The sequence below is a fragment of the Megachile rotundata genome, chromosome 4 (assembly GCF_050947335.1).
Source record: "Megachile rotundata isolate GNS110a chromosome 4, iyMegRotu1, whole genome shotgun sequence".
NCBI classification, from domain to species: Eukaryota; Metazoa; Arthropoda; class Insecta; order Hymenoptera; family Megachilidae; genus Megachile; species Megachile rotundata.
This window is the reverse complement of record NC_134986.1, coordinates 8,396,351-8,408,573: the sequence shown is the minus strand read 5'-3', so window position 1 is coordinate 8,408,573 and position 12,223 is coordinate 8,396,351. Positions and strand designations below refer to the sequence as shown.

At 32.6% G+C, this 12,223-nt stretch overlaps 1 protein-coding gene across 1 annotated transcript in view; it reads right to left on the bottom strand.

The window, feature by feature from the left end:
* Phlpp (PH domain leucine-rich repeat protein phosphatase) overlaps positions 1-12,223 on the bottom strand; it is a 211,634-nt gene that overhangs the window by 154,426 nt on the left and 44,985 nt on the right. The window lies entirely within an intron of this gene.

Below are 12,223 nucleotides of genomic sequence, written 5' to 3'. Positions count from 1 at the left end.
AGTAAAGCCGCTATGGCAGATAAGGGTAGTATTCGGGAAAACTCAGAAAGGTCAGGCGTGTTGCGAACATTGCTTAGGCAAGGCCCGAATATTCTTTATTAACTTGTCGGTTGTAGAAGTTAGAAGCTATCTTGCTCGCTCTTCCAAGGAATAGATATTACATCGAAAAATCAATTATATTATCTAACGTTGTATTGTTCCACGATAAACGGTAATACATTTGCGTTCTATATATATTTTTGTAAATTTAATATGTGATAATTTGTACAATTCGTATTAAAATGATTTTTGTACAGAAAGTAATTAATCCCGATTCTGCTTTTTTTATTCTTGTTACTTTATCAATTAATAATTTCTCCGTATAAAGGTAGAGGTATAAAATCTTCAGGGAATATACAACCGTGGAAAAGTTTAAAATTTGCAATTTCCACGTGTAAAATAAAGTGGATTTATTTCACAGTTCCATTACAAAGTATATACATTTGACATCATTAAACTTGACTAGCTATAACAATATTTCACAATGATTCTTTTTTACCCCTCATTCCTTTTTTTCTCATGTTATATCTTCCCAGTACAACCTTATCTGTATCTCCATTTATCTTGTCAACTTTGTCACTGCGAATTACAACCATTATATTTATAAAGAAGCTTTTCTCCTTTGTGTACTGTGTAAGTGTGGACTACCATGGGGACATTAAATTTTAAATTAAGACTGGGAGAATTTGAGAAAGTAGTAAAATTTTATTAAAATGGGTTATCATTATTATTTGCGTAGTTGGTGAATAGTGATATTTGTGGTACAATGAAATTTGTATATATTTTTGGAGTATGGATATAATAATAGAGTAATGAATTGCAAGGTTTGATATAGAAAAGAAAAAAATGTTACAGAAGATTGAAAGGAAAAATTTTGATTTTTCTTAAATTTTCAAAATCTCGAATTCTCAAATTCTCAAATTCTTAAATTCTCAAATTCTCAAATTCTCAAATTTTCAAATTCTCAAATTCTCAAATTCGCAAATTCGCAAATTCTCAAATTTCCTTTGCAAACCCCCACATTTGCATATACCTAAATTTGCAGAACCCTAAATCCTGAAATTCTGAAAATTCTCAAACCCCCAAATTAGTAACTTCCAAAATATAAAAATTTTTAAATATTACACTTTTTTTTTAATTCAAAGTATGTTGCAACGTTTCCATAAGTTAACGAAAATGATTCGCCGCTTGCATAACGATATTTAAGAAGAAAAACCATCACTTCGCTTGTAAACTTAGATAATTTCAGATGTTAATTAATTAAAGCCTCCCAGAGCGTGCACGCTAAGCGCTGAAACTTTCATAAAGTTGTATGAAGTTGTCCGCGCGAAATTTAGGAATAAAGTTTAATGTTTCCATTGTAACACGTGGAACGAGCACGATGAATAAATAAGCTAGGAGATAAAAGCTTAAGGTTACCAAGATGTGTTATGAACATGTGAGAATATAGGACAGAAATTGTGTAACACCTTTGGTCGCTGACGTAATAGTCTTTCTTAGGAATAATAGAAATTTTTAAATTTAGAAATCTAAAGACCTAACTATCTACGAATCTAAAAATCTATTGTAAGAATCAAGAACTGTAAAAATGTAACAATGTAAAATTGTAACACTGTAAAAATGTAACAGTGTAAAAATGTAACAGTGTAAAAATGCAATAATGTAAGAATCAAGAATTGTAAAAATGTAACAATGTAAAAATGTAACAATGTAAAAATGCAATAATGTAAAAATGCAATAATGTAAAAATGTAACAATGTAAAAATGCAATAATGTAAAAATGCAATAATGTAAAAATGTAACAATGTAAAAATGCAATAATGTAAAAATGCAATAATGTAAAAATGTAACAATGTAAAAATGTAAAAATGTAAAAATGTAAAAATGTAAAAATGTAAAAATGTAAAAATGTAAAAATGTAAAAATGTAAAAATGTAAAAATGTAAATATGTAAAAATGTAAAAATGTAAAAATGTAAAAATGTAAAAATGTAAAAATGTAAAAATGTAAAAATGTAAAAATGTAAAAATGTAAAAATGTAAAAATGTAAAAATGTAACAATGTAAAAATGTAAAACTCTAAAAATGTAAAAATGTAGAAATGCAAAAATATAACACTGTAAAAATCTAAGACTCTAGAAACTAAAAATAAAAAAAATGTTTAAATGCATAAATCTAAAAACCACAAAATCCATAAATTTGTAAATGTACAAATTTTAAAACCTACAACTTTAAAAATTCAAAAGTTCAGATATTTGTAAATTATGAATCTCAAAAAATTAAGAAAATGTGACTTTGCATAAATTACAAAATCCAAAAATTTCCAATTTTAAAAATGAAATCTTCAGAAATCTAAAAATCTGCAAAGACCCACAGAAAATTGCAAAATCCCCTAAGAAGGCACTCACAGTCTACAAAACACATGTACCTCAGAATCGCAGCTCATCAAATTATACCAAATAATCCTCCAACTTAAAACTTGCATAAACGAAGAGTTTCAAAAGCCATATCACAAAATTACCAAGAGCCATATCACAAGAGATTAATAAAGAGTAAGCAAGTATTTACTATACGAATCCATCACGAGCAATTTCAAATATCATCATCGCTTCTTTCAGCAACGAGCAATCTCGCTAGCTGAGTAATTTGTCGAGAAAATGGTATTCGAGCAGTGTGATAAGAAATCAATTCCCTGTCCCCTTTTGCTTCTCCGCGCGTTTCTGTAATTCCCTGTGCATTCGATGTCCATCCTGATAACGTCCTTCTAATCCGATCTTACTCGGTTTATACGATGGCGAATCGAATCTAATCGATATCTAGTCCAACGTGTTCAATTTGCTGTATTCTCGACTACAATTGTTCGTCTCCTTCCGTTAAGAATATGTCCGCAAATTTTCCAATTACCCGCACAATTCGATGAAAATATAAAAATAAAAATTGTACTACATTACATAATTATGTGACGATTTTGAAGTTTTTCATTTTTATAATTTATTGTAGTTATAGTTTCATTTTATCGATGCAATATTTAAAGAATTAAGAAAACCCTATTATAACCCCTAGTATTTTTAATTTCATTTTATCGATGCAATATTTAAAGAATTAAGAAAACCTCTATTATAACTCCTAGTATTTATAATTTCATTTTATCTATGCAATATTTAAAGAATTAAGAAAACCCCTATTATAACTCCTATAATTTATAATTTCCATTTATCGATGCAATATTTACAAAAGTACGACAAAAGTATTAAAAAATTATGACAAAAGTAAATTGTATGAGTTTTCAATATGATACCAACTACAGTTTATATTATTAAACATCTCTAAATCAAAAATACACCTAAAATTTCAACATTCTTTATTTACTTCGACGCTGCAATAATTAAACAGCTCTGACCTGCCGAAAGAACTTATAGTTAAACACGTTTTCCCTTTTAATTATATAGGAAGTGCTCAGTAATTAACCATTGGCCATTAATATATGGAGATATTCCAAGTTTCCCGCAGCATTTTAGTCGAAATTAGAAGCATATAATATCTTTAATGGAAGAATCCCTGATTTTGGCCCGATTCGACCAAGGTAATTCGATCCACGAGCTGGAATTAAGCCATCGAGTCCATCCGATCTAGCCGGAGGATCTGGCCACCAGAGATTCCAAAGAAACCAAGCGAAATTTTTCGACACCGTGAACGGGCTGCTTGCCAAAATCTGTACAACACTGTTCGATAACGTTCGCCATTTTTTTCGCTATCGATGAAATCTTCTTTATCTATGTTTTATGTATATGGTGTGGAAAAATTGTGGAGAAAATTCTGTTTATTTTTTGGTAGATCTATTTTATAGTTTTAGGTGTTAAAAGAGGTACTAAATCAAATATTGTTCCGAAGTTGTTTCTGTAAAGTGGCTGCAAGTGGATGAAAAATTATGAGTAGCGTCACAAGTAACATGGTCTTGTATTAATAACAGAAATTAAATAGGGACCTTAAAATAAATATCATAAATTTAAAAAATGTGGATATAATACATTCACATGCTTGCAGAAGGTTACAAGTTAATTAAGAACGTTACTTCTAATGTAATTTGTTAAATTAATTTACATACTCAAATTGACATAGAAGTATTGTAAGTGGTTGTAGAAATAATTCCATACGTCGTCGCAGAGTTATTACATTCTTTAGATCTAAACAAAATATTTCTGTGTATTCCGTAAACCTAAATTACTAATAAAGAATCAGTACTAAAGATCATTTGACTAAAAATCCTGATAAAAAATTAGCGAGTTAATCGAAAAGAATTGAGACATCGAAAGACAGAAGGCAATGAAACCGCGAATTTCGCGCCTCGAAACTTTCGATTCGCGGATAGAAGCAACATCCATTCTGTCGATAAATCAACGTCAACCGAGTGGCAAGCTGCTTTCGGCCTGGTGTCGGATATATTCGCGAGTGCATATACGGGAGCAATAAATAAACGGTCGAGTTCCGTCGTCGGTGTTGGCGCAGTCCGCGTTCGCTGATATTTCCGCGTGCGAAATAAAACGATTTCATGCATCGATGTGGAATTTTTCGCCTGGACGAGGTTATCCCAGATCCCGTAGACGCCATATGGGAAATCAGTTAGGTATTACTGGCTCGTACGTGATAACTGTACCGTTCGGTTGCACCGGTTGCACAGCTTGCACCCTCCTGATGATCGCGTTGACAGAGAAACCAGCCATGCTTACTTCCTACTCCGAGACACGTATTTACGTTTCAATCCTGGGGGACCAACTTGTACCTTCGTTTATACGTAGGATATTCAAGAAACACCCTTCAGGAATTATGGTGTTACAATCGTACGGGGGAAACAAATATTTAGTGGATGTTCAAGAAATGTTCTTAGGGAGTGGAGTATGTGGTGATCACTCGAGTGGAGAAAATCGGAATATTTAGAGGATGTTCAGGAAACTTTGTTCAAGATTAGTACTTGCTACAAGAATTAGTACTTTTATAGGTATTACTTTGCTTCAAGAACTAGTACTTTAATAATTATTACTTTTCTTCAAGAACTAGTACTTTCATAATAATTGCTTTTCTTCAGGAACTGGTACCTCAATAATTATTACTTTGCTTCAAGAACTAGTACTTTCATAATAATTACTTTTCTTCAAGAACTAGTACTTTCATAATAATTGCTTTTCTTCAGGAACTGGTACCTCAATAATTATTACTTTGCTTCAAGAACTAGTACTTTCATAATAATTACTTTTCTTCAAGAACTAGTACTTTCATAATAATTACTTTTCTTCAAGAACTGGTACCTCAATAATTATTACTTTGCTTCAAGAACTAGTACTTTCATAATAATTACTTTTCTTCAAGAACTAGTACTTTCATAATTATTACTTTGCTTCAAGAACTAGTACTTTCATAATAATTGCTTTTCTTCAGGAACTGGCACCTCAATAATTATTACTTTGCTTCAAGAACTAGTACTTTCATAATAATTACTTTGCTTCAAGAACTAGTACTTTCATAATAATTGTTTTTCTTCAGGAATTAGTACCTCAATAATTATTAATTTTCTTCCAGAATTAGTATGTCAATAATTATTACTTTTCTTCAAGAACTAGTACTTTCATAATAATTACTTTTCTTCAAGAACTAGTACTTTCATAATAATTGCTTTTCTTCAGGAACTGGTACCTCAATAATTATTACTTTGCTTCAAGAACTAGTACTTTCATAATAATTACTTTGCTTCAAGAACTAGTACTTTCATAATAATTACTTTTCTTCAAGAACTAGTACTTTCATAATTATTACTTTGCTTCAAGAACTAGTACTTTCATAATAATTACTTTTCTTCAAGAACTAGTACTTTCATAATAATTGCTTTTCTTCAGGAATTAGTACCTCAATAATTATTACTTTTCTTCCAGAATTAGTACGTCAATAATTATTACTTTTCTTCAAGAACTAGTACTTTAATAATTACTACTTTTCTTCAAGAATTAGTACTTCAATAAATGTTACTCTTTTTTAACAATTAGTACTGTAGCATATGTGATAATCATTAGAGTGTATCAGGATATTTATAAGATACTTTAGAGTGTCAGAATTTAATAACTGACTCAAATGATTAACTATTTGTTTTCTACTCCTACACAAGTATTTACGTATCAATCCTCTGGAACCAATTTGTACCTTGAATAAAATTTTTCAAATTCCCAAACTCTCAAAATCCAAAATTCAAAAATAAGAAAAAAGAGGAAAAAAAATATATAAACCAAAAATTAATATATGAAACATTCCATGGCTTGAAAATAACTGATTTTTCGACACCGTTTAATTTAACAACCGTTAAAGGGGAACAAAAAGGTGGAGGTTGACTTCCCACGTACGAAAAAATAGTGGCATAAGGTGATCGGACGTGAGGGTCCCTTATTTTTCCACGCCAGTGACTCAAATTGTCGAGCCAGTGAATTAAAATCTCTCCCACGATACTAATTGGCCAGTTGCTCGAGGATTGTTTCACGGAAATTCACTCGAGTGCGTTGATTTTTTGGACAAATTATGTGCTAGTATAAAACAGTCTCTCGATAATCGATGATGTGCTTAAAGAAAAAAATAAGCCTCTCCGGATTTTTAGTACAACTTGTAATTTTTACAATTTTGGAATAAAATTAAAATTGTGTTGATCAAGGATATATTAAAGGAGCATCAAAAAATTTCGTAAATCAAAATGTAATGACAAAATAAATTTTGAAAAATAATCTAAAAAACAATTTAATTTTAAAAGTTATCTATTGTTATTTAAATATTCTTTACATGACACTAAATGATAGACTTTATCATTTTCTGATGATACTGATGATACATCAGATAATTTTCAGATTATTATACTACAAGGTTATACATTAAATAATTATCAGATAAGACAGTAGATAACTATCAAATAATTTCAGGTGACACATTAAATTATTTTTAGATGAAACTAGATAATTTCCAAAGAGCACTGAATAACACTTCAGGTGATATATTACACCATTTTCAGATGACACTTTAGATAATTCTCAGATAGCACTAGATACCACAATAGATGTTTATCAAATGACTTCAAGTGTCACATTAGATAATTATCAAATAACTTCATGTAACATATTATACCATTTTCAGATGGCACTTTAGATAATTCTCAGATAGCTCTAGATACCACATTAGATAATTATCAAATGACTTCAGATGACACATAAGATAATTATCAAATAACTTCCCATAATCAAATCAATTTTAAATAACATGTTAAATAATTCTCAAATAGCACTCAATAACACATTAGATAATTATCACATTACCTAACCTAACCTTAGATAAAACAGCAGATAATTTTCAAATAACCCCAAAGCACTCCACATAACTTCACCTATTATTTAATATCATTAAATCAAACGTTTGATACTATCAAATTTTTATCTTTAACTAAAATCTCTTATCTCAACTTTTATCCACGACTAAAAAAATCCAATATTTTCTGACAACATTTTCAATCAAAAAAATAAAACGTTTTTATTTATTACATCGAAAAATCTTTTTCATTAATTCTCAACAATGCGATCGAAGGCGAGAGGATTCGATGTATTATATGTTCGCGACTGTAGATTATTATTGACGGACGATTATTTATTGTTTACTGCCGCCGTTATTATTTCGTGTCACGTTAAAATGATTTACATTACACTTCTGGTGTACGAGTTAAAGTGATTTATACCGTTCGGTTGGAACGTTGCGAGTGATTGATTGCGCTACTTGTCTGTAAGAGACTCCGTGTACTTTGTCTTTGGTCCCTCGTTGAACTTCGCACGAAGAGCAAACAAGCTGTTTGACGATAAACTGTAAGTTGAATTTATCGTTTACAGGCGACGTGTTACGTTGATTGTAGTTTGTTCCTTCGTGATCTTTAACACCCTTTTTCTATCTATTCTTTGCCATCTATTCGTGGGTGACGATTCGATTTTTTTAGAATTTTTTTTTAATTTTTATATTTTTGTATGGGCATTTCTAAGTTTCTATATTCTCTAGTTATTAGTTTCATGTTTGTATATGGTGAAATTTTCAAATTTCTATATTTTGAAGTTTTAAATTCTTAAATTTTCCAAATTCCCCAATTCCCAAGTTCTCCAATTCCCCAATTCCCCAATTCCCCAATTCCCAATTTCTCAATTCCCCAATTCTCATATTCCCCAATTCCCACATTCCCCAACTCCTCAATTTCCTAATTTCCCAATTTTCTAATTTCCCAATTTCCCAATTTCCCAATTCCCAACTTCCCAATTTCCCAATTCCCAAATTCCTCAACTCTCCAACTTCCCAATTTCTCAATTTCCCTACTCCCCAATTTCCCCACTCCCCAATTTCCCAATTTCCCAATTTCCCCACTCCCCAATTTTTCAATTCTCCAATTTCCCAGTTCCCCAATTTCCCAATTTCCCAATGTCCCAATTTCCCAATTTCCCAATTTCCCAATTTCCCAATTTCCCAATTTCCCAATTTCCCAATTTCCCAATTTCCCAATTTCCCAATTTCCCAATTTCCCAGTTCCCCAATTTCCCAATCCCCAATTTCCCAATCCCCAATTTCCCAATCCCCAATTTCCCAATCCCCAAATTCCCAAACCCCCAAATTTCTAACTCACTAAATTATTAACTTCGCAACTATCTAACCTGTGAAATCACCAAATCCCTGCATCCTCAAACCCTTAATTCCCAAAACTTCCAAAATCCCCAAACCACCAAAAATGTACAAATCCCAAAATCTCCCCATTTCAAACCGCAATCTCCAACCCTCAAATCCGTAAATCCTCAAATAACCAAATTGAAACATATGAAATCCTCATCTCTCATCATTTCTCACCCTGTACACGTCCACGTCCTCCAACGGGCACTTCAACTGCCCATCAACGATATTACCAAATAAACTCGAATACTGCATCCGAGATTAATTTTTCCATATTCGAAGCTCCGCAGTCCGAAATAAAAGTAAACATTTTAATTACTCGCGTTTCAACGATGTCATTAATTGAAATTACAACAACGTATCTTTTTTCGGTTCTCAATTTTCTTTTATTCTAATTAATTTCGTCAAGTGTCTCGCGAAGAGAGCGGAACAAACGAACCATTGATTTCAATTTCGTCGTGCATTTGTTAAGCAATAATGGCCGCAATCGCGACACCCGAACAGACCCGGATATCGCGGATTTCCGGCTGAAAAGAGCGGGAAATTAAAACGTGTCCGTCGAGGAGAAGCGTGGCTCGTTCCAATTAATTTCTAACGATCTCTCGATCGCCTACGAAACACGGTTCCTTCCTTTTTTCGTCCCTTTTTTTTACGTCGGTTGGTACGAATGCAAATTTGAACAGGATGCATCACGAGCCCTATCGATCTCCGACCATCGTGGATTTACCGTCCGGTCTCTTTTTCTTTTTATTTGCGAGGCAATTTTCATTCTGTACGTGACAGGGTTCTGTTACTACAACCTTGCAATGTCTCGAAGCGTCACCAATCGTTAATTGAGATCTTCGTATGTGCGTCGTAACGTGGCGATAGTAAGTGAGCAGTGACGTTTAAAGGGCGCGTGGAAGACGTTTAAATATGTTTTAAATAACGTGAACATTTCAAAAGTGTAGTATCGAATTTTTAATCGTTTCAACGCTGCAAACGATGCTGCCTGTCACGTAGTAGCAGAGAAATTTATTTATTTTGACTCGGTGAATATTTGTGAATTTATTATGCCCTATAAAAAAGATCGCTAGCACGTGGTGTAAATTGTATGTGCCTCACAGCGTTAGTAGTAAGTGACGATTAAACGACGCGAATCATTAGGATTCCAACAAGTGAATATAAGTGGACCGTATCTAAATGAATTTGACTTCGGACTAGAGTTTATTTTGCTATGTACTTGATGACTCGAGAGTCTTCGAAGAATTTTTACGTTTCAAAAGCTCGGAGTGGATAGAATTTTTGTGACATTGCTGAGGGAAAACAGTTTCTTTTCTATTGGTTTAGGTAAAATTCGGGTGGAGATGGAAATAAAAGTGACGTATGAAGTGGCTCTGTTTGCACAAAGTGACCGTAGCAAGTAATAAAACGCAATACCTCGACATGAATAGAAAACTGCAAACAAAGACTCTACTAAGGTTAAGAATTCCAGATTTGACTGACAATAAAAAAATATTAGCTAGAATGTAATGACCTTGGGTCTTGCTGCTATAGGTAATTTTTCTAGTCACACAGCTGTATGTAAACAAAATTTTACCCTAAATATCTGATATATTTTTGCACATAAAACGTTGATGTTGCACATAAAACCTTGATATTGCACATAAAAATTTATTATAATAAATAATAAGTGATGTCTGAATTACTTTCAGTTTCGAACGACATTAACGCAAGATTTCTTGATTGCTTACCGTGATTGCATCGCGGGCGATAAAAAATGATAATGTATAAAGAACGTGGCGAAAGAGAGGAAGAGTTTGACAGGAAATCTGTTGAAGTAATTCTTCAATGTAATTTCCTCTTCCACCCCCAGCCCTTATTGGAAGTGTTGGTCGTAGTTGCGGTAACTTCGTTAGGTTCTTCTTTCTACCTTATTTTCCTTCGGTCCCATTTTTCTTCGCGGCGAATCAACGGAAAAGCATCGCGAGGAATATCAGCTTGCTTCTCGGACTTCATTGGAGGCTTCAAGAATTTTCAATGGCAAATTTGAGTGGGGAAAAGATAGGAAACTGTAGGTGAAATTTATAGAAGTTTTGCATTTGGACGATTTGGGGATTTGTGGACTTGGGATTTGAGGATTTGAGGATTTGAGGATTTGCGGATTTGAGGATTTGAGAATTTGAGGATGTGAGAATTTGAGAATGTAGGTATTTGAGTATGTGAGAATTTAGGGATGTAAGAATTGGAGGATATGAAAATTTAGGAATGTGGGTAATTGAGTATGTGAGAATTTGGGGATGTGGGTATTTGAGTATGTGAGAATTTAAAAGGTTCGAATTTAAGATTTCAAAATTTGAGAGCTCGAATATCTGAAGATATGTACAGAGATTTCAAAACATGGAAAGCCCTAATTTTTTTCCATTTTTCCCCCTTTTTCGACAATTCAAATCTTCATAGTCTTTTAATCTTTAAACCACAATTCAATCCGAAATAAAATCAGAATCCCAAGAAAATTTCGAACTTGTCAAATTCCGCATGAAACCGAAATAAAATGAAAAGTAAAAACCCTCTCTCGATATCTGTACAACGCATAAGAATAAAAAAGCTTTTACAGGTTATCGCGTTTAATCTCCGATTCAATTGTCTGGCGATTATGAGAATTTCAATGTTCTCTGATTCCATTCCGAGCGAGGATAGAAAAAGAAGGTTGGATGCAAGTAATAGAACAATTTCGATATCGATATCGATTATGGGCAAGTGCATGAATGTCGACATCGTAATTCCGTAGCGCTGTGCAGAACACCTATGCGAACGAGTGATTGATATTTACGCGTCGAGTGTGGGATAAAGCCACACGTTGGAGAACATGGTGTTCGTAACACGGTGTTGAAATACCCATCTATTCTACGGTGTTTACCGTACGAGTTATCTAAAACGTTAATTACTTAGAAACTGTAAAAATTTGTAACAAGAGAGTTTTCACGTATTTTATACAATATTATATGATATATTATAGCATACTATTACTGGAACTATAATAACGTAAATATAATATCATACAATTAGAACTATTTTGGTAATTTATTGTACTGTAGTTTCAAAATATTCTTTTGCTCCACTTTACTACTATACTGTACATATACCACTGTTTCATGATATAACTGTACTACTATAACAGTGCTGTATTCCTTTACTGCTCCACTATTGCAATGATTCTACTATACAACTATATTATTGTAGCATTGTACAACCATACTGCTGTGCTACTATGTATTACTGCATCACTATACTGTTGTGGTATTGTATTACTATTGAAATATATTACTTTTGCAAGAATACGATACAACTATAGTACTATACTACCATACCACCGTACTGCCATAGTATTATATTACCATTGCCACTGCACAGCCTTAGTATTATACTACCATACCACTGTGCTGCCATAGTACTATACTACCATATCACTGCACTACTATACTACC